This window comes from Nicotiana tabacum, chromosome 14 (genome assembly GCF_000715075.1).
Source record: "Nicotiana tabacum cultivar K326 chromosome 14, ASM71507v2, whole genome shotgun sequence".
NCBI lineage: Eukaryota > Viridiplantae > Streptophyta > Magnoliopsida > Solanales > Solanaceae > Nicotiana > Nicotiana tabacum.
Genome location: NC_134093.1, coordinates 53,489,117 through 53,495,116, shown reverse-complemented (window position 1 = coordinate 53,495,116; position 6,000 = coordinate 53,489,117).

Genomic DNA, 6,000 nt, shown 5'->3' with positions numbered 1-6,000 from the left:
AACTTGTGCAAATACTTGAACGAAAAGATACTTCTATTCACAATAAATATGCCAAACATCATAAGTACAAAAGTATGAAAAAAAGAGCAAAAAGTAAGTTGTTGCATCTATGGAACCCGGAGGAAGAGAAACATCTACGCCCCCAGGAGAAGTGGGTAGATCCGCTACCGATTCGATATCTTGGCCTTCATCATCTTGGCCTTCAGCATTATCACCTTTCGGTTCTTCTTCAATTCTCAAGAACTCAGAACTAGAACCAGAAGAATCGATAGCATCAGGCTGGGCCGGAAGACCCCTTTTGGCAGTTAACTCTAGCTCACGGGCCTTAGCGATTTCGGCATCAAAGTCAATGACACCCGTTTTGGCCTCTTCCAAGGTTTTTCTCCTCATGTTGTACATAGCATATATTTTTTCAATAATGAGGGAAGTTACTCGGTGCTGAAGTTCTTCTTTAAGTTGGCCAACCTCAGCAAAAAGTTTGTCCCGAGCGAATCTCATGGATCGGAGGTTGACATCAAAGTCTCGGACAGTGGAGCTGTAAATTTTATTATGCTCTGTGGTCCTCTTATGCTTGTCCTCCAACCGGGAATACTTATCCTTGGGAGCAGCAAGCTCTTCCGCTTTGGAGTTTAAGGCTGCCTCCAAATTACTAAATCTTTCAGCAAAGGCAGCCTCGCGATCGGATACAACAAGAATGACATTATGGACTTCAGCCCATTTAGCCTTAGTTTCTTCAAATTGTTCCCTTAACGGGGTGACCTCCTGGCTAAGGGTTACCACTTTTTGCTCGCTTTGCTACAACCAAGCCTCCAATGCAACGACCTCAGCAGCTCGTGCTTCCAGTTCTAAGAGGCGAGCAGCATTCTGGTCTCGCTCGACCAAAAGTTGATCCCGTTCGGAAGTAAGTTCCTCCTTATCATGAATCAGCCTTTGAAGGCCCTCGGAAGCAAGGAAGTTGGCCTATAAAACAAAATTACAAATTCAAAATCCTACCATAACAAAGAGAGAAGAAATAACAGAGGAAATAAAGAATATACCGTTGTTGCGTTGTGCATGGTGTTATTCAACAAACACTCTCCTAAAAGAGTTTGTATCTTATCCCTATCTTTTTCTGAAGCCATAGGCTTCAGATAGTTAGTAAGCACCACCGGATGGGATAATAGATGGCATCCAATAGAGACCGAGAGGGTAACATTCCTCCTCCTTTGGGGATCTTCGGAGGGGACATAATAGTTTTGCCCCAAATTACCATAAATTGGGGACTGGGGAAGAGGGACATCCTCCTCTCGTACAACTGCGGTCGGTGGAGATGATGTAACAGTTGCTGGTGGTAAAGGCAAAGTTGGAGAAGAGGGACATGAAGCAGATGGCATTGTAGGATGAGAAGCGACTACGACAAATGCAGTGTTGTTGTTGGTTGCTCGTCAATAAAAGACCGAAGGGACCCGGTACTCAGCCTTACAGTACTGGACGCGGCAACTGGGACTCGGAAGTGAGAGTCACCATCTTCCACCATTTCGAACTCCCCCTAGAGTGCCGAAGCATCGTCCTCGGTTAGTGTAACTATCACAACAGATTGAGCATTCTGATGAGTTGCTGAAGGTCGTCGTATTCTATATAGAGAAGCCTCCTCATCACTAGCTTCTCCATCATTGTCGATCACCACGGTTCTGGAACCGGCTCGGGCGCGATGCTCATTTAAACGACATACGTGGATGACTCATGCATTGCATTCTTTGCTTATTTGTTCTTTCTCCCGACCGCGTAGGAGCAACATCTTTTTGCTTGCTTGTTCTCCGGCCGGGGACTCTAAGAAGAAGCACTTGCACCAGAAGCAGGACCGGAGACACCCGTTCGGGACAAAGACTCCTACAACAGCCTCACCGTGTTAGCAGGATTAGCCAAAACGTCCTCCTCGGAAACGACAACTGAGCCTTGGGGTAGACCTGAATTCAACAAGAGAGAAAGGGTTAATCAATTTTCTTATACGAAAGGGAAAAACAAGTTGAGTTTAACCTACCATGATTTTTGGCCTTCCACTCATATTTAAGGGCTAGTTCTTTCCACGTATGGGTCTTGGGCGTAGTAACATCCAAAATCTTTTGGACCTACTGGTCCAATCCTTCGACCCTCGATGGAATGCACTGAGTTGTTGAAACAAGAGAAAAAAGAAGAATCAATAATGGCATGGGATGATCTTTAGCCAGAAGAAGAAACAAACGATGAACTTACGAGTACGGTTTCATAAGTCCGAAAAGGATGAAGTCGTGGCCGGAATGATGTCCCTGGTGGCAACTGCAACGAACCGTTCCATCCACCCATGGTCATTGTCATCATCCATGCTAGCTAGAAGAGCATGGTGGCCACGTATACTAAAGTTTATCATTCCTTCGCAAAATATCTTGGGGGAATAAATGTTCATTAATCGAGTTAGGATTAGCTCATCTCCCGTCTTCTGGCACAGACGCCAAAGACAAGCGACTGTCCTCTACACAAAAAGACTTACTTGTACTAGACTTACCTTGTAACAGATGCAGAACTCCGCAATAATGGAGTCAAGCTCCCCGCTCAGAGAGAACGGCCCCAAAGTGAAGAGATACGTATAAAATACGTGAAACCCTTCTTGGGTAAGGTTATCCGCTCCGACAGGTCAGGAGCAATGATGTTTAAGTCAGGGTAGTGGCAGTCTTCCTTCATAGTAGGGATGCTGGAAGGACGGATAGAAGAAGGATACATGCCAGCGACCCACGTACGAGGGTTAGCAAAATGATATTTCTCTTTAAAGTCTTTAGTTGTGACAAGACTTCTTGGGATGATGGTGTTGCACCCTATTTTGCACTAGTTAAGATAGGATTCAACTTGTGATTTCTCTGTTGTTGATGAAAGCGAGTCGCCACCTAATATTTAAAGGTATATTAGGGTACCTATTTAATTACTAAGTCATGTTCTTTATTGGTCTGCTAACCGGTGAGATTATGGGTAAGGGTTCTTGTTCTTCTAAGGGAAAGGTGTTAGGCACCCTTTAAAATCTATTTGAGATAGCTCGATAGGACGTAGACTACGTTTGGGATATTATTTATAAAATTCTTTGATTAGTAATAAAGAGTATTGCTTACTATATACCTAAAGGGAGAGTATGATAAAAGGAATATGAAACCTTAAAGGGATACGAGTTTATGAAGAAGTTCATAAGATATATTGAAAGAGTTTTGAAATTGGTATATAAGTGGTCTAGATTTTACAAGCTTATAAAAGAGATTGAGTTATGAAAATACTTTGATTTGGGGGATGGTTATTTATATAATTCTAAAGGGTGTTTTGTAAGAAAGTGAGCCTAAAATTACCTTAGATTCGGAGGGTTTTCAAAGAAGAGGTTATTTGCCGAAAATTCCTTAAGGGCGACAGTTCTTGAAGTTCTGATTTTCCTTTCGAAAATGAAGCTGAGATCTGATTTCCCTTTTTGAAATAGAGCTCTTATTTTGCTAAGTTCTGGGCTTTAAAAATCTTTTAAGGAAAGGAAAGATGAGTGAAACATAATAATTTGTGAGCAAATTATAATTAGCGAATTAAGGATTTATTACTAACTAATTTCCCTTTTAAATCATAAATTGTTTAAGGCTTGCCTAAGTTTATATGACATTAAAGCATAAAAGAAAAGCATGTGATCTTAATATATGAGTGTTATATACATGAGATATAAAATAACAGCAAAGGCATAACAAGTGCAACCAACAGTAAACCAAATTAGCAAAAGAGGTAAACTAAATTAATAGGATAGTAAACAGTGATAAAGGAGTTGAGGGAAAGAGGACTGGACTCTGGTGATTGGGCCTCAAGAAGGTAGGCCCAGCAGTAAAGAGACGCGAATACAGCTGATTTTGGGCTTCTCGACGAAATGCAACAAGGCTGGAATTGGGCCTCAGTTCATCAGGAACTCAGCGGCCCAAACAGATGTACATATCAAAAGAATAGGAAAGTCATTAGATACATAGTCAATATATATTCAACATATTCTAACAACAAATCACACTCTGATGCATATGACAGGTACATAAATAGATAATTAAAACAAGAATAAGATTAATATTGTAAGGGAAAATTATATATTAATGTGGTGGCTTTACTTAGCAAATAGTTCACATTGGAAACCTTTCATTGTCATTAAACATTAAACCCTTAAAGAACTGAATGTGTCAATGAATTAAGAGATAGGGAGGGAATCCCACTCGAGGTCGATGCTCCCTTTGGATCCCCTTCCACTTCAAAGTTCCCAAGGGACTCAAGGCTCAAGGCAATGCTTGTGCCTGGGAGGGTAGCTCAACCTAGAGTCGAACTCCGGTCCCTAATACCCTTAAACACTAACAACATGTTTTCCCTATGGGTTTAAGTGCCAATGAGGCCCTTCCAATGTAAACTAAATACTAAAGTATTACTTACCACAAAATATATACTTTTCCTCTTAATAGAATAATATAGATTACTTTGATACTAAATAAGAAACACATATCAAGTAAACCTAAGAGGGGGTGACTTTAGAACACAGATAGATGAAAAATAGAAGTTTCATATCATACTATTGCAGGAATAAGTCATTAAGGAACAACATATTCAAACATGTATTAATACACTACTTAACACCTTAAAGATCATCAATGCAGATTCAAACCAACAGTCATGGTCAACCATTATTATAGAGAGGTTATCAGGGTCATCAAGAATGGGATTAAACTCTCATCATGACTACAAATTCACAGGTTCAAACATGGGATTTCTAAGGTCTCAACAGGGTGATGCTTCTAACAGTATTGACAGGTCATCATGTTCAGATAATATCAATAAATGGACTTCATAAGTTTTGAGAGTCAAGTTCAGTTTTAGATTAGTAATAAAGAGAAGAACTGGGCATAATTTAAAACAAAAACATGGTATCGTAGAGTCAAATAGAGATACTTGCAATATTTAATCAACTACACATAGGCAGGGTAAGTGAGGTAGTAACCTCATACAAGCAAGGGAACTTTGCATATTACAGAACCAATTATAGAACCAAATCAACATGTTAGTGAAGAAAGGAAATGGAAACATTGCATCAAAACAAATTCAACTCAAACATAATTCTAGCTTAGTATATAAGTATGAAGTAATCATGCATCAACTCCTAAATTGATTATAATAGAATGTCTAAGTTCTACTTTCATGAAAAACAAGTTGATGATAGATGCATGAAAGCTTTACAAAATTAGTAGTGGCTCAAAGAGACTGAGGATAGGGATGTACTGCATAAATTTTGAATTACACATGTACATGAAGATCTCAAATCATGGGGCAAACAAACTTAGTTATGCAATAATAACCAGTTGGCTTTATCCAAACAAGATCATGACTTACACTATGAAAAGGAAGATAGCTTAACCTTAACAGAATATATACAATAAAAGTTCATGAAAAGAAGACAGTTTAATTCAAACAAGATAGTTCCCTACAAATGTATACAATAGTCGAGTATGATCATGAGAAGGTCATAGTGATAGCCCAGAGATCACCCTCAGAGTTAGTAGATACAGACGTAGAGAAGGAAAGTATCTAATCACTTAGATTCTTTCACCTTAGTTTAGTGATATGGATTCATTGAACTTTCAGATTTAATCTCAGTTATGATTACCAAATAACGAATTCGATCATAAGACAAGTAAGGTGCATGGAACAATATGCAGGGGTGAAGATCACAACAACATCATCAATGAAGGGAAAAATATGAAGTTTAGGTAAGCACGATTGGTTTAACAATAATGGCTAAACAAAAAAGACTATAGTAGTAACTCTAAAAAATGGTTGGACAAACACAAGAAGATACACTTCAAGTTTAGGCTCAAGGTTAAAAGGTAAGGGGATATAAGTCATCTTAGTTATATTATCGGGTATTAAACTCAACTTCAAAGCTCACAAAAAATTACAGAGGTGCAACAAGACAGAGATGAGCTTATTGCAAGTTAATGAGAA